Below are 23,221 nucleotides of genomic sequence, written 5' to 3'. Positions count from 1 at the left end.
GACAAAACAAAGGGGCGCCTCATGTGTAGTATCATCAAATAAGCATAAAGCCACAGAAAAAAAGACAAATGGGTACTCACAAGGCTCTGGAGCACACCTATTTGCTTGTAGGGACAGGCTGCAGATTTTATCAGGTGTGACAGCTCACCCACAGAGGATATCAGTCATTAAATATTATATGAGCACACTTATGTGCTAGTGGGAGCAAGCTGGCATATTATGGTAAGGTGTGTCAGCTCACCACCAAGGGACTTTTCCTTAGGAAGCAATATCCAAAAGCATTTACAGGGGGCTTGACTGTATGCCCCTAGTTCACTCCTTTGTATATGTATTTAATTTGATTTAAATAAATAGTATTTTTTAATTTTTAAAAAATACTCTTGTGAGGGATTTTACCTGCCTGCACCTGCTTGGAGTGGAACCTAACACACTGAAGTCTGCCACTTTTGGATATTGTTTCCTAAGGAAAAGTCCCTTGGTGGTGAGCTGACACACCTTACCATAATATGCCAGCTTGCTCCCACTAGCACATAAGTGTGCTCATCTAATATTTAATGACTGATATCCTCTGTGGGTGAGCTGTCACACCTGATAAAATCTGCAGCCTGTCCCTACAAGCACATAGGTGTGCTCCAGAGCCTTGTGAGTACCCATTTGGCTTTTTTTCTGTGGCTTTGTGCTTATTTGATGATACTACACATGAGGCGCCCCTTTGTTTTGTCTTTTATATAGCATCTCTGGACCATTGTTGGTGAGGAGGAGGCTGCCATTGTTGGGAAGAAAGATACACCTCTTAATCTGAAATTGAACTTTCCTTTAACATGCCAAATTGCTGGCAATTCTAATTGTATTTACATGCTTATATATCATTGAGGTTATCACTAGCTATTTATTAGCGCTCACCCTTTTGCTGTGTAGCCTGTCCTTGTTCTGAAGCTCTGTTTTATTTTGCAATAAAGAAAATACAAAGTGGTAATTAATTTGTAAAATATACACAGAAATATACAAGGTATGATCCTAATTTGTTAAAGTAAAACAGAAACTTTCAAAGCATAATCAGAATTTGTAAAATAACTGCTGGATCTAAATCTAAATGTATTAAAATTTAAAATATAAAGTGCAAAGTTTAAATGTAATAATACTGAAAGGACCTAATCTGAAGTGCAAAAAAATATAAAATACAAAGCACAACGTGCAAGTGTAACAAAACTCTCAAAACATGCAGTGTTATATTGCACTGGCATTGTCTCTCCACATACAGAAATGTAGAGAATTCTCCTTAGACAAGTATAGCAAATTTGGCCTGTCTAGAATCCTGATAGATCTGGTTAGTTTCTTTTAGCATTCAGCAAGTTCAGCCCCTGTAAATTATGAACTACAAGTCATCTCCAAGCAGGATAATCTTTTATCATCATGACGTTAGTATGAATTTGAGATGAGCAGTAGATTTGTTTTTGACAAATTTCAGTTAGTTACATTTTTCTTCCCCCTAAATCATATGACAGCCATCAACTAATCACAAAATGTATATGTGTAATACAGTTTTGCTTCAGACTCTCTCTCTCTCTCTCTCTCTCAAGCTTATCTCAAAGGTAGAAGGGGGGGTCGCATTCCATTGTGGGGTACTGGTGTGGAAATTGTTCTCTATGAGGGAGGATTGATGTTTACTTTTGAGAACACTTTTTAAGTTAGCTAACAGAATTGCTACAATATATGAATGACATAACACGTAGACACGCCTGCTACACTAACTGTTTAATTATTAGATGTATTATGAAAGGGGGCAGGAGTGATCGAGGGATACATTTCTGGGCGAAATCAGAGGGACAAACACCTGTCACATCTGCTGTGTGGTGATGACATACCTGGTCGCAGCCGTTTTTTTTCTGCAGACTCTTGTACCTGATATTAATGCCTTATTTAAAATCCGAAGTTAATTATAGTTTAATGATTACCTTGCTTATAAGCTGATTACTGATATATATGATTGCAATAAGTTCACAATAAACACTGCTATTGTCATACTGCATTTTTGTGTCATCTTTTGTTGTATCAGTACTAGATGGAGTGCACCCCTGTTGTCAGGACAGAAGAATATATTTATATATCTACATATATTATATATATATATATACACACTCTCTGTGTGTATTATATATATATATATATATATATATATATATATATATATATATATATATATATATATATATATATATATAAATACGAAGACAAAATTGCAACATTCCAATAGTCTTTCTTTCAATTTATTTTAAGTGTGACGAACATAGGCAAGAATGAGATATATTGTTTTTGTATTTTTGATGCCACACATAAAAGGCAAGAGTGAGACAGCTATGATGTTACAGATGTTACTATTGCAGAGGATATTGTGTGGTTAAACATAAGGAAATGGGCATAGCAGAAGTATGTCTCATTTCTTCAAAGTGAGTAAGTTAATTCAAACCCTAACCAGGAAATTATACAGTCTAACTTACTTAAAAAAGCAGCACTGGTACTGATTTTTAGCACAGCTTTATTGTATGTTTTACAGTAATAAATAGCTGCTAAAGAACATATTCGGAACAGAGACCACTCAAAGGAAGACGCATAAAACTGATTAAAAGAAAATACTTCATGCTACAAATAAATATAGCGAAAAATAATACAAATAAATAAATACATACAAAAGAGAGAATGGACGGTTGATATTATACTCATCTTTATGTATGGAAAACTAAAGTAACATTACAGGGATATAAAATACTTTAAGACTGTAATATAAATTGTTTAAAGGGACATTAAACACTTTGAGATGGTAATATTAAATAATAAATCACATATATAAAAAAACTCTGCAATATACTTTCATTGTTTATTTTGTTCCCTGTTCCTGTAATTCCACTCTGAAATGATGAGCTTTTCAGTCCCTGTTAAAAATGGAAGTGCAGAACACTTTTATATTCCATACAGTCATTGGGGCCGATTTATCATCGGTCTGTCCGACATGATCCGGATGAAAAAGGCCAACTACACGGCTGAAACGTGTAGCTTTAACTGCTGATCACTACCTGACAACATATTTGGATAATACCAGGAAACAGCGTGTGTACCACTAAAGCTGAAAGCTGCTGACACTGACAAACCACTGACAAAATTTATCGCAGTAACTGCAAGCTACTGCTCTGTCCTCAGAGAGCACACGCAGGACCGCAGAGCCAAGGAACAGTAAAAAGGTATTAGTCTGTGAACACAGACCGGAAACATCTCCACACGAGTTACAAGGTAAACTACTGACAGGCTCCAGGACCGGTCTGCGGGATAAGCTTGAGGCAGACAGTAAGTACTACCGTTAACACCTTTACACCAAGGGACAATCCTATTATCACAATAAAGAGATCACGTTTTTTTAAATATACCGCTCCCCGCTATAGAAAATGGATATATAAAGAAAAACTAATTTGTGGTTTCATAACAATCACTGCTCTGGGATCATCCATTTTTTCCTTTTTTCCCTTGTTTTCAACAGGGTACCCAGAACATTTTAACCTTATTTGGTCGGCCGACCTTCGCTCTGTATGACTATAACAATTTATTGTAACAAATTTAAATGTTTTATATTAATGAGCCTATGACTAGAAACATTTAGACCATTTGTAACAAATTTAAATGTTTTATATTAATGAGCCTATGACTAGAAACATTTAGACCATTTTGTTTTAACATATTAAATATAATTTATTTGAATCAGTACTTTTAGTTGTCTGTCTTAAATACTCTTAGGCATTAATACACGGAGACAATCCGTTTTCTTGGCATTATTTATCAAAAGACTTCATTGGTATTGGAAGCAATATTTTTCCTTTCTAAAAGACATACTCATATAGGTTTTAACATTCATTTGCGCTTTTTCTCCTACCACTTCTCTTTTCTGTCCACCACAAATTGATATTCAAAGGGGGAATATCAAAGGAGATTTAGCTTACCTTTAAAATTAGCAGAGCAAAAAAGATTTACCCAATTGCTTGTACTAAAAATTTCTTCCATAACTTGTCAGCCTGCTCTGAGGCTGCGGACATCAATCCTCCCGATCCTATACGATGGCGGCATTGCACAAGCAGTTTACAAGAACTACTTGTGCAATGATAAATGCTGACAGCGTATACTGTTGACATTTATCGATGTGCGGCGGACATGATGTGCTACATCGTATCATGTCCGCTCGCACTTTAATAAATCGGCCCCTAAAAGTTTACACTTATTTTGTCAATATTTAAACAGCTAATGAAACTTTAAAAAATACATTCACATGTTATTCTCAGACTAAATAAATGCTAGATAGAATGATGCATTCAAAGAAAAAATTAGTGTTTAATGTCCCTTTAACTATGCATAATAAAAGCCTTAGCAATATACTTCCAATTTTTATTTTGACTTGTTTTCCTGTAATTTAACTTGTACTTTTGGCAGTGCACACTGCAGACTTCACAGCCCTAGCCCTGCTGTGTTTATATCCTTAACTGGTGTCAGAAGTGGGTTAAATAAGATACTGCAAAACAATGCAAGTGAACCAAATGACAGTGGCAATACATGTCTCCTCCAGGGCCGGACTGGACCAAAAATAGACAATATGTATGTATAGAAAAAATACACCCTAGAGAGCACTCGCTTAGCATAGATGTGATGAGAAAGTAGCAACGACACAAAACATGAGAGACAAAAATAAATTCAAAATGAACTTTTAATAATAAATAAGTAAAATATAACTGAGGTTTACCCCCAAACCATAAAAAACCTACAGATGTAAAAAATTCTATACAGTATAAACCCAATGTATATAGTACAATGAGGTGCATAAGCCTCTTAATAACAGATACTAACTACCAAAGGGTAATATAACCCAGCACAACTTATAAGAGAGACTAGGGAAGAAATATAATTCGGAAAAATAAAAAACAACAGAGGGGCGCCTCATGTGTAGTATTGTCTGGATGAAGACATATATAATGCAACAGAATAGCCAAATGAGTACTCACATACTCCAGGAGCACACTTATGTGCTGGTAGGGGCAGGCTGTAGATTTAGGTGGGTGTAACAGCTCACCCATTCAGGGATACTTCCAATGCTGTGGTGCTACAGCAGGTGTGATGAAACAAACAGAGTGCACTACATGTGCAGACCATTAAAGAAACATAGGTGTGTGCTTAGTAATGTAAAGTGGGTACTCACATATTCCAGAAGCACACCAATGTGCTGGTAGATGCAGGCTGCAGATTCAGGCAGGTGTGGCAGCTCACCCATACAAACGATCTTTTTGGTATTGGTGCAGTAGGAACAAAGGCAGGCTTAGTGCTTCTCAGTAGCTGTGTCCTTTGCAGTGATTGTAGGCAGAAGGTAGGAAATAAGATCCACTCCAAAAGTAAAAGTTTGCAAATATTTATTAAAAAAAAAGTTAAAAAACAACACCAAGGTTGTTATATAAAGTGGATTACAGGGTCACCCAGTTGGCCCCAATAATTGCAACGCTTTTTTCGGTTAGCAAACCGTTTCATCAGGCATGAATCAGTACTTTTAGTTGTCTGTCTTAAATACTCTAAGGCATTAATACACGGAGACAATCCGTTGCAATAATTGCAACGCGTTTCTCGGTTAGCAAACCGTTTCATCAGGCATGAATCAGTACTTTTAGTTGGCATAAATAAGTAAAATATATCTGAGGTTTACCCCCAAACCATAAAAAACCTACAGATGTAAAAAATTCTATACAGTATAAACCCAATGTATATAGTACAATGAGGTGCATAAGCCTCTTAAGAACAGATACTAACTACCAAAGGGTAATATAACCCAACACAACTTATAAGAGAGACTAGGGAAGAAATATAATTCAATTAGAAATTGGGACACGATCCCAGTTATAACAGTGGTGCCGCACAACCCAGCCCCTCAGAGTAACCATTAAATTAAGGTATCAGTATCATAAGTATATGTGGAACAATTTTCACACATATTTCTGTACGCTATAAATCAGGTAACGGTCGCCTCATGCGCATTTTGCCTCTTCTTCAAAAGACGAAATGGACCAAAAATAGGCCAGGGCATTTTAAGGAACAGCAGCCCCACTCCCCGCCCCATTTTTTATTTAACCGCACACATACACCCTCTTATACACACGCTCACTACACATACACTCACTTATACACAAGCACACCACACATAAACACAACACTCATACGCACACACACCACACATACATGTTCACACCACATATATACACTCATGCACACGCACACCACACACACATAAATAACACCAACTACACATACAGACATACACACCACACATACACACACTCATATGCACACAAATACACAAAAACACCACACATGCCCACACCACATACCATACATGCACCACAACATCTGTACAGATTTGTGGACTATTCAGGTCCACAAGGGTTACGCTGCAGCCTGGATGTCTGTAATGATATACATAAATGAGTGTAGAGCAGTGGCGGTGTGACAACTTTTAACTTGAAAACATTTCCGACTGTAAGCAAACACTCACAAAAGGCCTGCAACACACCCATCTCCCCAAGCTTTACCTTCACTACAGCAGGGGCAAACCGAGCCCTGTCCTGTGAAGGAGCATAGTACCCAAAGCTATAGTTCTGACCTGCTTAACTCCACACCTGGCTGCCGTAGCCTCCAACTTTCTTTTTTGTGCCTCCTGTAGTTTGCTGGCTGCCTGGTCTCTTGTCTCCAACTGAACTTGTAATACAAACGCAATATACTCTTATTAACAATAATGCTTCTAGTAACAGTTATTCAGCGGGAAGAGCACATATGATATGAGAGCCTTTGCACCAGTATTCAAGCTCAACGAGCTGGCAGTGCTGTGTATTATGTCTGTGAAGACTTAATTTGTGCCATACAAGCCACTGCTGACTCTCTGAGTGCAAGGGCCCTCACAGAATATGTGTGTATGCCACTGAAAAATAGTAATAACTTTTACTAGAAGCCAAACCCGGCTACTCTTTGCCCAACCCTGTCCATGAATGACAGTGACTTAGTTCACTTGTCATGGCCCCACACAGCAAACACCAGGAACAATGCTAGTTTTCCTCACCGAGGGCCTATTATTCAAAGCCTTGCCGCTCAGATGAGATTATCTAAGAAGTCTCAACGGTACAGTGAGGCCCTTCAAAAAAAATTAGAAAATACAAATTTATTTAGTGTTCTTTATGTGAAACTGAGACTTCTGAAAAGAATCCGAAAGATTTTGCGTGATATCTCTACATGCTAGTGAGGTTTTGAATATCAGGCCCTGAGTCTCCACCTCCCAGTCACAGATGCATCTGTGTATGTATTTTAAAATTGATAAATTTCAAACTTGAAATGCGCTTATACGGATTTCATTTTTTCATTTTATGTCCCTTTAAATGAGTGGAAAAAAGGCAAAGCCTAACGTAATAAAACATTAATTCTAACCTGTTCGTCTTCTTGCCAGCGCCCCAGCCACACTAACAGAAGGCTTAGCGCACTCTCCATATCTCTCCATATCTCTCCATATCTCTGGTTAATTTTATAAATGTCCCCCAATTGGCCCCAAAATTAAGTATAGTGTGCCTGTAATAAAATAAAAAAATAAAGCATCTTTAATTTTAATAAAAAATAACTGCTCAAATCAGTATTTTAGGTATAAAAAAAACACAGATCTTTTGCGCATGACACAATTTTGATTTGACAACGGCGAAAACGTCATGGGGAAAAAAATTGTCTGCTGGATCGTGCAGTTGAAAAGTAGCAGTTAAATAAAAGTTACTAAAGTAAGTTTTAAATTTATGTTTTTTCATCAATGAAACTATTATTTTACAATTTCACATCGAATGGCAAAATATAAAGGTGTTTAATTTGCCATCACTTTAATGTTGGCGGCTGTGGGGCATTAGAAAAAAAAAAACGGCACTGAAAAGTGCCTTTACATTGCGGTCTATGGGGAACTGTGTGTTCACTCTAAACATTGATAAATATGCCTATATACATATATATTTATATGTTAATATGTGTATACTGTTTTGCACATATAATATTCATATACATATATATTTATACGTTATGTGTATACTGTTTACACATACAATATTCATATACATATATATTTATACGTTAATATGTGTATACTGTTTGCACATATAATATTCATATAAATATATATTTATACGTTATGTGTATACTGTTTACACATATAATATTCATATACATATATATTTATACGTTAATATGTGTATACTGTTTACATGTATAATATTCATATACATATATATTTATATGTTAATATGTGTATACTGTTTACACATATAATATTCCTATACATATAGATTTATATGTTAATATGTGTATACTGTTTACACATATAATATTCCTATACATATATATTTATATGTTAATATGTGTATACTGTTTACACATATAATATTCCTATACATATATATTTATATGTTATGTGTATACTGTTTACACATATAATATTCCTATACATATATATTTATATGTTAATATGTGTATACTGTTTACACATATAATATTCCTATACATATATATTTATATGTTAATATGTGTATACTGTTTACACATATAATATTCCTATACATATATATTTATATGTTACTATGTGTATACTGTTTACACATATAATATTCCTATACATATATATTTATACGTTAATATGTGTATACTGTTTACACATATAATATTCCTATACATATATATTTATACGTTACTATGTGTATACTGTTTACACGTATAATATTCCTATACATATATATTTATATGTTAATATGTGTATACTGTTTACACATAGAATATTCCTATACATATATATTTATATGTTAATATGTGTATACTGTTTACACATATAATATTCCTATACATATAGATTTATATGTTAATATGTGTATACTGTTTACACATATAATATTCCTATACATATAGATTTATATGTTAATATGTGTATACTGTTTACACATATAATATTCCTATACATATATATTTATATTATAATATGTGTATACTGTTTACACATATAATATTCCTATACATATATATTTATACGTTAATATGTGTATACTGTTTACACATATAATATTCCTATACATATATATTTATATGTTAATATGTGTATACTGTTTACACATATAATATTCCTATACATATATATTTATACGTTAATATGTGTATACTGTTTACACATATAATATTCCTATACATATATATTTATATGTTACTATGTGTATACTGTTTACACATATAATATTCCTATACATATATATTTATATGTAATATGTGTATACTGTTTACACATATAATATTCCTATACATATATATTTATACGTTAATATGTGTATACTGTTTACACATATAATATTCCTATACATATATATTTATATGTTAATATGTGTATACTGTTTACACGTATAATATTCCTATACATATATATTTATACGTTAATATGTGTATACTGTTTACACATATAATATTCCTATACATATATATATTTATATGTTATGTGTATACTGTTTACACATATAATATTCATATACATATATATTTATATGTTATGTGTATACTGTTTACACATATTATATTCCTATACATATATATTTATATGTTAATATGTGTATACTGTTAACACATAATATTCCTATACATATATATTTATATGTAATATGTGTATACTGTTTACACATATAATATTCATATACATATATATTTATATGTTAATATGTGTATACCGTTTACACATATAATATTCATATACATATAGATTTATATGTTAATATGTGTATACTGTTTACACGTATAATATTCCTATACATATATATTTATATGTAATATGTGTATACTGTTTACACATATAATATTCCTATACATATATATTTATACGTTAATATGTGTATACTGTTTACACATATAATATTCCTATACATATATATTTATACGTTACTATGTGTATACTGTTTACACATATAATATTCCTATACATATATATTTATATGTTACTATGTGTATACTGTTTACACATATAATATTCCTATACATATATATTTATATGTTAATATGTGTATACTGTTTACACGTATAATATTCCTATACATATATATTTATATGTAATATGTGTATACTGTTTACACATATAATATTCCTATACATATATATTTATACGTTAATATGTGTATACTGTTTACACATATAATATTCCTATACATATATATTTATATGTAATATGTGTATACTGTTTACACATATAATATTCATATACATATATATTTATATGTTAATATGTGTATACTGTTTACACGTATAATATTCATATACATATATATTTATATGTAATATGTGTATACTGTTTACACATATAATATTCCTATACATATATATTTATACGTTAATATGTGTATACTGTTTACACATATAATATTCCTATACATATATATATTTATATGTTATGTGTATACTGTTTACACATATAATATTCATATACATATATATTTATATGTTATGTGTATACTGTTTACACATATTATATTCCTATACATATATATTTATATGTTAATATGTGTATACTGTTTACACATAATATTCCTATACATATATATTTATATGTAATATGTGTATACTGTTTACACATATAATATTCATATACATATATATTTATATGTTAATATGTGTATACCGTTTACACATATAATATTCATATACATATAGATTTATACGTTACTATGTGTATACTGTTTACACATATAATATTCCTATACATATATATTTATACGTTACTATGTGTATACTGTTTACACATATAATATTCCTATACATATATATTTATACGTTACTATGTGTATACTGTTTACACATATAATATTTCTATACATATATATTTATACGTTACTATGTGTATACTGTTTACACATATAATATTCCTATACATATATATTTATACGTTAATATGTGTATACTGTTTACACATATAATATTCCTATATATATATATTTATATGTAATATGTGTATACTGTTTACACATATAATATTCCTATACATATATATTTATATGTAATATGTGTATACTGTTTACACATATAATATTCCTATACATATATATTTATACGTTACTATGTGTATACTGTTTACAGATATAATATTCCTATACATATATATTTATACGTTACTATGTGTATACTGTTTACAGATATAATATTCCTATACATATATATTTATACGTTACTATGTGTATACTGTTTACACGTATAATATTCCTATACATATATATTTATATGTTACTATGTGTATACTGTTTACACGTATAATATTCCTATACATATATATTTATATGTTACTATGTGTATACTGTTTACACGTATAATATTCCTATACATATATATTTATATGTTACTATGTGTATACTGTTTACACGTATAATATTCCTATACATATATATTTATATGTTACTATGTGTATACTGTTTACACGTATAATATTCCTATACATATATATTTATATGTTACTATGTGTATACTGTTTATTCCTATACATATATATTTATATGTAATATGTGTATACTGTTTACACGTATAATATTCCTATACATATATATTTATATGTAATATGTGTATACTGTTTACACGTATAATATTCCTATACATATATATTTATATGTTACTATGTGTATACTGTTTACACGTATAATATTCCTATACATATATATTTATATGTTAATATGTGTATACTGTTTACACGTATAATATTCCTATACATATATATTTATACGTTAATATGTGTATACTGTTTACACGTATAATATTCCTATACATATATATTTATACGTTACTATGTGTATACTGTTTACACGTATAATATTCCTATACATATATATTTATACGTTACTATGTGTATACTGTTTACACGTATAATATTCCTATACATATATATTTATACGTTACTATGTGTATACTGTTTACACGTATAATATTCCTATACATATATATTTATACGTTACTATGTGTATACTGTTTACACGTATAATATTCCTATACATATATATTTATACGTTACTATGTGTATACTGTTTACACGTATAATATTCCTATACATATATATTTATACGTTACTATGTGTATACTGTTTACACGTATAATATTCCTATACATATATATTTATACGTTACTATGTGTATACTGTTTACACGTATAATATTCCTATACATATATATTTATACGTTACTATGTGTATACTGTTTACACGTATAATATTCCTATATATATATATTTATATGTTATGTGTATACTGTTTACACATATAATATTCCTATACATATATATTTATATGTTACTATGTGTATACTGTTAACACGTATAATATTCCTATATATATATATTTATATGTTATGTGTATACTGTTTACACATATAATATTCCTATACATATATATTTATACGTTACTATGTGTATACTGTTTACACATATAATATTCCTATACATATATATTTATACGTTACTATGTGTATACTGTTTACACATATAATATTCCTATACATATATATTTATACGTTATGTGTATACTGTTTACACGTATAATATTCCTATACATATATATTTATACGTTATGTGTATACTGTTTACACGTATAATATTCATATACATATATATTTATATGTAATATGTGTATACTGTTTACACATATAATATTCCTATACATATATATTTATACGTTATGTGTATACTGTTTACACGTATAATATTCCTATACATATATATTTATATGTTATGTGTATACTGTTTACACGTATAATATTCCTATACATATATATTTATATGTTATGTGTATACTGTTTACACATATAATATTCCTATACATATATATTTATATGTAATATGTGTATACTGTTTACACATATAATATTCCTATACATATATATTTATATGTTACTATGTGTATACTGTTTACACATATAATATTCCTATACATATATATTTATATGTTATGTGTATACTGTTTACACGTATAATATTCCTATACATATATATTTATATGTTATGTGTATACTGTTTACACATATAATATTCCTATACATATATTTTTATATGTTAATATGTGTATACTGTTTACACATATAATATTCCTATACATATATATTTATATGTAATATGTGTATACTGTTTACACGTATAATATTCCTATACATATATATTTATATGTTAATATGTGTATACTGTTTACACGTATAATATTCCTATACATATATATTTATATGTTAATATGTGTATACTGTTTACACGTATAATATTCCTATACATATATGTTTATACGTTAATATGTGTATACTGTTTACACATATAATATTCCTATACATATATATTTATATGTAATATGTGTATACTGTTTACACATATAATATTCCTATACATATATATTTATACGTTAATATGTGTATACTGTTTACACGTATAATATTCCTATACATATATTTATATGTTACTATGTGTATACTGTTTACACGTATAATATTCCTATACATATATATTTATATGTTAATATGTGTATACTGTTTACACATATAATATTCCTATACATATATATTTATATGTAATATGTGTATACTGTTTACACATATAATATTCCTATACATATAGATTTATATGTTACTATGTGTATACTGTTTACACGTATAATATTCCTATACATATATATTTATATGTTACTATGTGTATACTGTTTACACGTATAATATTCCTATACATATATATTTATATGTTACTATGTGCATACTGTTTACACATATAATATTCCTATACATATATATTTATATGTTATGTGTATACTGTTTACACATATAATATTCCTATACATATATATTTATATGTTACTATGTGTATACTGTTTACACATATAATATTCCTATACATATATATTTATATGTTATGTGTATACTGTTTACACGTATAATATTCCTATACATATAGATTTAAATCTTCTGCCCATCGCTGCATGACTTACTCCCTTCGCTGAGCTAAGCTCTCATGCCATGTCTTAGCATGAGAACGAGGCTCCCATTGGAGCCTATGGAAGTGCGGTCTTGTGAGTCACCTCAAATTCCAGCGCACAAAGGGGAGACATGAATATGATTACTGCGACAGACGGATGTGTATGTTATTTGTCATTTATCTACCATTTCTACATCTAACTTGCGCTACAGTGCAGTGATTACAATGTTTTTCTGTAGTATTGCAATACATTTACATACTAGGCAATTGTAAAACTGTTACAATGCATTCAAACCTTGCATGGTGCAGTTTTTCAATGATCAAACCCTACACATATGGTGGGGCTACTATGGATAAGTGCATTAGACAAGGCTAGCCACTGTTGTTTTGTTAGCATATTCTCCATTGTTTTGTAGTTTTTTATCTTTTCATCTCGGCTGAGACCAATTACGGACAGATCTTAGTAGCGTTAGGCTTGTGACGTTTACACAGCATACCTCCCAACATTTCAAAATTCAAAAGAGGGACCCCCCCGCGGCAAAACTTTGAAAGGGGCGGGGCTTAACAAAATCGTAAGACCAAAGTAATATAAATAAAATTCTAAATAAAGTTATATCTTTTAATACTCTTAGGCATAAAATCAAACACAAGCTCAAACCACTGGTATAGCTATGTGAGCTCTGTATTTAATTAACCTTTGCAGAGACAGTGCTAAATATTTTTATCTTAATTGGACATTTAAAAAAAGATTCTTTAAAACTGTTCTCTGCATTGCCCATTAATATTATAGATTCTGGCCTTTTAAGTTAGCAAAAATGCACAGTAACACACTACATAGCATACACTTATACAGGCAGATACACACACACTGCATAACATACACTTACACATGCAGATACATACACACACTACATAGCATACACTTATACATGATCATACACACACACTACATAGCATACACTTACACATGCACATACACACACACTACATAGCATACACTTATACATACAGATACACACACACTACATAGCATACACTTACACATGCAGATACATACACACACACTACATAGCATACACTTATACATGCACATACACACACACACTACTTAGCATACACTTACACATGCAGATAAATACATACTACATAGCTTACACTTATACATACAGATACACACTACACAGCATACACCTATACATGCAGATACACACACACTTATACAAAAAGATACACACACACTGCACAGCATACACTTATACATGCAGATACACACACACTTATACATACAGATACACACACACTACACAGCATACACTTACAGTATACATGCAGATACATAGCATACACTTATACATACAGATACACACTTATAGAGGCACATACACACTACATAGCATACACTTACACATGCAGATATACACACACTACATAGCTTACACTTATACATACAGATACACACTACACAGCATACACCTATACATGCAGATACACACACACTTATACAAAAAGATACACACACACTGCACAGCATACACTTATACATGCAGATACACACACACTTATACATACAGATACACACACACTACACAGCATACACTTACAGTATACATGCAGATACATAGCATACACTTATACATACAGATACACACACACTACATAGCATACACTTACACATGCAGATACATACACACACACTACATAGCATACACTTATACATGCACATACACACACACACTACTTAGCATACACTTACACATGCAGATAAATACATACTACATAGCATACACTTATAGAGGCACATACACACTACATAGCATACACTTACACATGCAGATATACACACACTACATAGCTTACACTTATACATACAGATACACACTACACAGCATACACCTATACATGCAGATACACACACACTTATACAAAAAGATACACACACACTGCACAGCATACACTTATACATGCAGATACACACACACTTATACATACAGATACACACACACTACACAGCATACACTTACAGTATACATGCAGATACACACACACACTTATACATACAGATACACACACACACTACACAGCATACACTTATACATGCAGATACACACACACACACACACACTTATACATACAGATACACACACTTATACATACAGATACACACACACACTACACAGCATACACTTATACATGCAGATACACATACACTACATAGCATACATTTATTCATGCAGATACACACTTATACATACAGATACACACACACTACATAGCTTACACTTATACATGCAGATACACACACACTACATAGCATACACTGATACATACAGATACACACACGCACTACATTGCATACACTTACACATGCAGCCACATACTACATATCATACACTTATACAGGCAGGCACACACACACTACATAGCATACACTTATACATACAGATACACACACTACATAGCATACACTTATACATGCAGATACACGCACACACACACACACTACATAGCATACACTTATACATGCAGATACACATACACTACATAGCTTACACTTATACATGCAGATACACACACACTAAACAGCATACACATACATGCAGATACACACACACACTTATACATACAGATACACACACACACTACATAGCATACACTTATACATGCAGATACACAATTATACATAAAGATACACACACACACTACATAGCTTACACTTATACATGCAGATACACACATACACTACATAGCATACACTTATACATACAGATAAACACACACTACATAGCATACACTTATACATGCAGATACGCACACACACTACATAGCATACACTTATACATGCAGATACACACACACACACACTACATAGCTTAACTTATACATGCAGATATGCACACTTCATAGCTTACATTTATACATGCAGAGACACACACACACTTCATAGCCTGCACTTATACATACAGATACACACACACACACACACTACACAGCTTACACTTATACATGCAGATACACACACATATTTATACATACAGATACACAGACACATACTGCAAAGCATACACTTATACATGCAGATACACACACTTCAAAGCTTACATTAATACATACACACACTACATAGCCTACACTTATACATACAGATACACACACACTACACAGCTTACACTTATACATGCAGATACACACACACACTTATAGATACAGATAGACACACACTACATCATATATTGGTATCTGTAACTCATTGTATGAGGTCCTGGGGTTGGCAAGCACATAAGCTGGCAGTCTGAGGCTGCCACTGTTCGTTACCCTGGTGTTGCACTGCTCATCGTATAAAACTGAAGGCATGCTAGTATTATCACCAGAGGTTAGACGTCATCACTACCAGGGGTTAGAGGTCACCATTACCTGAGGTCAGAGGGTATAAAACCTTCGTACTCCTACTTAACCCACACACAATTCATTTTCCACAAGGCATTCAACCCTGGGAGAGAAAAGCCAGCTGCTTCTGAGAATGGGCCCAATAGATTTAAAAAAAAAAATATATATATATATATATATATATTTTTTTTTTAAATGCATGGGGCAATGCAGGACAGATGGCTAGTAACCCGGGGCAGCGGGACAGACCCCTAAAATCGGGACTGTCCAGCGAAAATCGGGACAGTTGGGAGGTATGAGTCACTGTCCACTTCCAATTCTCAGGAGTGGGAATCACAATTTTTAGAGTTCAATTACATGAACTGGGGACAAAGTAATGAAATAATGAAAGTCTGCTGCAAAGTTATTTTACTGCACATAACTAAACTTTTCTCCCCCGATTAATATTTCAAAGAATTCCATGTTACTTTAAAATCCTCTTCCTGAACTGTTTGTTGGAACTTGTGTTTTGTCGCCATCTTCCTGTCCAGTTGAATATTGCAGCTCAACATAAGCTTCAAGTTCAAGACTACAAGTTCATAGTTATTGCCTTGCTTGCTTCTTGTGGTTAGTAGTACTCAGCCTTAGGGTCTCTTTTGAACAGTATTAAAGCAGCCAAAAGAAGTATTACAGATAGCAATAATCAGGAGCTGGGAAAATGGGTACTACTCTACCAAGGCGGCAGGAAGGAAGGTCTGAGCTAGGACAAGCAGATGAGATTAACAATATAGAGGAACTTTTCATTGGTGTCCTTGAAATTTATAAAGAGTCTATGCTTTATTGTTGGTGCAAAGATTGATTGATCTGCTGGTCTATATCTGTTATTGTACCTGCTGCCCCTCAGCAGCTGTTGTGTTCTGCTGGTCAATATCTGTTATTGTACCTGCTGCCCCTCAGCAGCTGTTGTGTTCTGCTGGTCTATATCTGTTACTGTACCTGCTGCCCCTCACCTACTGCTGTGTTCTGATGGTCTATATCTGTTATTGTACCTGCTGCCCCTCAGCAGCTGTTGTGTTCTGCTGGTCTATATCTGTTATTGTACCTGCTGCCCCTCACCTACTGCTGTGTTCTGCTGGTCTATATCTGTTATTGTACCTGCTGCCCCTCAGCTACTGCTGTGTTCTGCTGGTCTATATCTGTTATTGTACCTGCTGCCCCTCACCAGCTGCTGTGTTCTGCTGGTCTATATCTGTTATTGTACCTGCTGCCCCTCACCTACAGCTGTGTTCTGATGGTCTATATCTGTTATTGTACCTGCTGCCCCTCAGCAGCTGTTGTGTTCTGCTGGTCTATGTCTGTTATTGTACCTGCTGCCCCTCACCTACTGCTGTGTTCTGCTGGTCTATATCTGTTATTGTACCTGCTGCCCCTCAGCTACTGCTGTGTTCTGCTGGTCTATATCTGTTATTGTACCTGCTGCCCCTCACCTACTGCTGTGTTCTGCTGGTCTATATCTGTTATTGTACCTGCTGCCCCTCACTAGCTGCTGTGTTCTGCTGGTCTATATCTGTTACTGTACCTGCTGCCGCTCACCAGCTGCAGTGTTCTGCTGGTCTATATCTGTTTTTGTACCTGCTGCCCCTCACTAGCTGCTGTGTTCTGCTGGTCTATATCTGTTATTGTACCTGCTGCCCCTCACCTACTGCTGTGTTCTGCTGGTCTATATCTGTTATTCTTCCTGCTGCCCCTCACCTACTGCTGTGTTCTGCTGGTCTATATCTGTTATTGTACCTGCTGCCCCTCACTAGCTGCTGTGTTCTGCTGGTCTATATCTGTTATTGTACCTGCTGCCCCTCACCTACTGCTGTGTTCTGTTGGTCTATATCTGTTATTGTACCTGCTGCCCCTCACTAGCTGCTGTGTTCTGCTGCTCTATATCTGTTACTGTACCTGCTGCCCCTCACCAGCTGCAGTGTTCTGCTGGTCTATATCTGTTATTGTACCTGCTGCCCCTCACCTACTGCTGTGTTCTGCTGGTCTATATCTGTTATTGTACCTGCTGCCCCTCACCTACTGCTGTGTTCTGCTGGTCTATATCTGTTATTGTACCTGCTGTCCCTCACTAGCTGCTGTGTTCTGCTGGTCTATAACTGTTATTGTACCTGCTGCCCCTCACCTACTGCTGTGTTCTGCTGGTCTATATCTGTTATTGTACCTGCTGTCCCTCACTAGCTGCTGTGTTCTGCTGGTCTATAACTGTTATTGTACCTGCTGCCCCTCACCAGCTGTTGTGTTCTGCTGGTCTATATCTGTTATTGTACCTGCTGCCCCTCACCAGCTGCTGTGTCCTGCTGGTCTATATCTGTTATTGTACCTGCTGCCCCTCCCTAGGTGCTGTGTTCTGCTGGTCTATAACTGTTATTGTACCTGCTGCCCCTCACCAGCTGCAGTGTTCTGCTGGTCTATATGTGTTATTGTACCTGCTGCCCCTCCCTAGGTGCTGTGTTCTGCTGGTCTATATCTGTTATTGTACCCGCTGCCCCTCACCTACTGCTGTGTTCCGCTGGTCTATATCTGTTATTGTACCTGCTGCCCCTCACCTACTGCTGTGTTCTGCTCTTCTATATCTGTTATTGTACCTGCTGCCCCTCACCTACTGCTGTGTTCCGCTGGTCTATATCTGTTATTGTACCTGCTGCCCCTCACCTACTGCTGTGTTCTGCTCGTCTATATCTGTTATTGTACCTGCTGCCCCTCACCTACTGCTGTGTTCTGCTGTTCTATATCTGTTATTGTACCTGCTGCCCCTCACCTACTGCTGTGTTCTGCTGGTCTATATCTCTTACTGTACCTGCTGCCCCTCACCTACTGCTGTGTTCTGCTGGTCTATATCTGTTATTGTACCTGCTGCCCCTCACCAGCTGTTGTGTTCTGCTGGTCTATAACTGTTATTGTACCTGCTGCCCCTCACCTACTGCTGTGTTCCGCTGGTCTATATCTGTTACTGTACCTGCTGCCCCTCACCTACTGCTGTGTTCTGCTGGTCTATATATGTTATTGTACCTGCTGCCCCTCCCTAGGTGCTGTGTTCTGCTGGTCTATATATGTTATTGTACCTGCTGCCCCTCACCTACTGCTGTGTTCCGCTGGTCTATATCTGTTATTGTACCTGCTGCCCCTCACCTACTGCTGTGTTCTGCTCGTCTATATCTGTTATTGTACCTGCTGCCCCTCACCTACTGCTGTGTTCTGCTTGTCTATATCTGTTATTGTACCTGCTGCCCCTCACCTACTGCTGTGTTCTGCTGTTCTATATCTGTTATTGTACCTGCTGCCCCTCACCTACTGCTGTGTTCTGCTGGTCTATATCTGTTATTGTACCTGCTGCCCCTCACCTACTGCTGTGTTCTGCTGTTCTATATCTGTTATTGTACCTGCTGCCCCTCACCTACTGCTGTGTTCTGCTGGTCTATATCTCTTACTGTACCTGCTGCCCCTCACCTACTGCTGTGTTCTGCTGGTCTATATCTGTTACTGTACCTGCTGCCCCTCACCTACTGCTGTGTTCTGCTGGTATATATCTGTTATTGTACCTGCTGCCCCTCACCTACTGCTGTGTTCTGCTGGTCTATATCTGTTATTGTACCTGCTGCCCCTCACCTACTGCAGTGTTCTGCTGGTCTATATCTGTTATTGTACCTGCTGCCCCTCACTTGTGTTCTGCTGGTCTATATCTGTTATTGTACCCTCTGCCCCTCACCAGCTGCTGTGTTCTGCTGGTCTATATCTGTTATTGTACCTGCTGCCCCTCACTAGCTGCTGTGTTCTGCTGGTCTATATCTGTTATTGTACCTGCTGCCCCTCACTAGCTGCTGTGTTCTGCTGGTCTATATCTGTTATTGTACCTGCTGCCCCTCACCTACTGTGTTCTGCTGGTCTATATCTGTTATTGTACCTGCTGCCCCTCACTAGCTGCTGTGTTCTGCTGGTCTATATCTGTTATTGTACCTGCTGCCCCTCACTAGCTGCTGTGTTCTGCTGGTCTATATCTGTTATTGTACCTGCTGCCCCTCACCTACTGTGTTCTGCTGGTCTATATCTGTTATTGTACCTGCTGCCCCTCACCAGCTGCTGTGTTCTGCTGGTCTATATCTGTTATTGTACCTGCTGCCCCTCACCTACTGCTGTGTTCTGCTAGTCTATATCTGTTATTGTACCTGCTGCTCCTCACCTACTGCTGTGTTCTGCTCATCTATATCTGTTATTGTACCTTCTGCCCCTCACTAGCTGCTGTGTTCTGCTGGTCTACATCTGTTATTGTACCTGCTGCCTATCACCTACTGCTGTGTTCTGCTGGTCTATATCTGTTATTGTACCTGCTGCCCCTCACCTACTGCTGTGTTCTGCTGGTATATATCTGTTATTGTACTTGCTGCCCTTCACCTACTGCTGTGTTCTGCTGGTCTATATCTGTTATTGTACCTGCTGCCCCTCACCTACTGCTGTGTTCTGCTGGTCTATATCTGTTACTGTACCTGCTGCCCCTCACTTGTGTTCTGCTGGTCTATATCTGTTATTGTACCTGCTGCCCCTCACCTACTACTGTGTTCTGCTGGTCTATATCTGTTATTGTACCTGCTGCCCCTCACCTACTACTGTGTTCTGCTGGTCTATATCTGTTACTGCACCTGCTGGCCCTCACCTACTGCTGTGTTCTGCTGGTCTATATCTGTTATTGTACCTGCTGCCCCTCACCAGCTGCTGTGTTCTGCTGGTCTATATCTGTTATTGTACCTGCTGCCCCTCACCAGCTGCTGTGTTCTGCTGGTCTATATCTGTTATTGTACCTGCTGCCCCTCACCTACTGCTGTGTTCTGCTGGTCTATATCTGTTATTGTACCTGCTGCCCCTCACCAGCTGCTGTGTTCTGCTGGTCTATATCTGTTATTGTACCTGCTGCCCCTCACCAGCTGCTGTGTTCTGCTGGTCTATATCTGTTATTGTACCTGCTGCCCCTCACCTATTGCTGTGTTCTGCTGGTCTATATCTGTTATTGTACCTGCTTCCCCTCACCAGCTGCTGTGTTCTGCTGGACTATATCTGTTATTGTACCTGCTGCCCCTCACCTACTGCTGTGTTCTGCTGGTCTTTATCTGTTATTGTACCTGCTGCCCCTCACCAGCTGCTGTGTTCTGCTGGTCTATATCTGTTATTGTACCTGCTGCCCCTCCCTAGGTGCTGTGTTCTGCTGGTTTATATCTGTTATTGTACCTGCTGCCCCTCACTAGCTGCTGTGTTCTGCTGGTCTATATCTGTTATTGTACCTGCTGCCCCTCACCTACTGCTGTGTTCTGCTGGTTTATATCTGTTATTGTACCTGCTGCCCCTCACTAGCTGCTGTGTTCCGCTGGTCTATATCTGTTATTGTACCTGCTGCCCCTCCCTTGGTGCTGTGTTCTGCTGGTCTATATATGTTATTGTACCTGCTGCCCCTCACTAGCTGCTGTGTTCTGCTGGTCTATATCTGTTATTGTACCTGCTGCCCCTCCATAGGTGCTGTGTTCTGCTGGTCTATATCTGTTATTGTACCTGCTGCCCCTCACTAGCTGCTGTGTTCTGCTGGTCTATATCTGTTATTGTACCTGCTGCCCCTCACCTACTGCTGTGTTCTGCTGGTCTATATCTGTTATTGTACCTGCTGCCCCTCACCAGCTGCTGTGTTCTGCTGGTTTATATCTGTTATTGTACCTGCTGCCCCTCACCTACTGCTGTGTTCTGCTGGTATATATCTGTTATTGTACCTGCTGCCCCTCACCTACTG

General features: G+C 35.3%; 1 long non-coding RNA gene across 1 annotated transcript in view; it reads left to right on the top strand.

Moving 5' to 3' along the window:
- LOC128639249 (uncharacterized) overlaps positions 1–23,221 on the top strand; it is a 127,008-nt gene that overhangs the window by 52,505 nt on the left and 51,282 nt on the right. The gene's annotated exons all lie outside the window — the stretch shown is intronic.

This window comes from Bombina bombina, chromosome 8, assembly GCF_027579735.1.
Source record: "Bombina bombina isolate aBomBom1 chromosome 8, aBomBom1.pri, whole genome shotgun sequence".
NCBI classification, from domain to species: Eukaryota; Metazoa; Chordata; class Amphibia; order Anura; family Bombinatoridae; genus Bombina; species Bombina bombina.
Note: the sequence above shows the minus strand (reverse complement) of the source record. Positions and strands in the feature narration are given on the sequence as shown.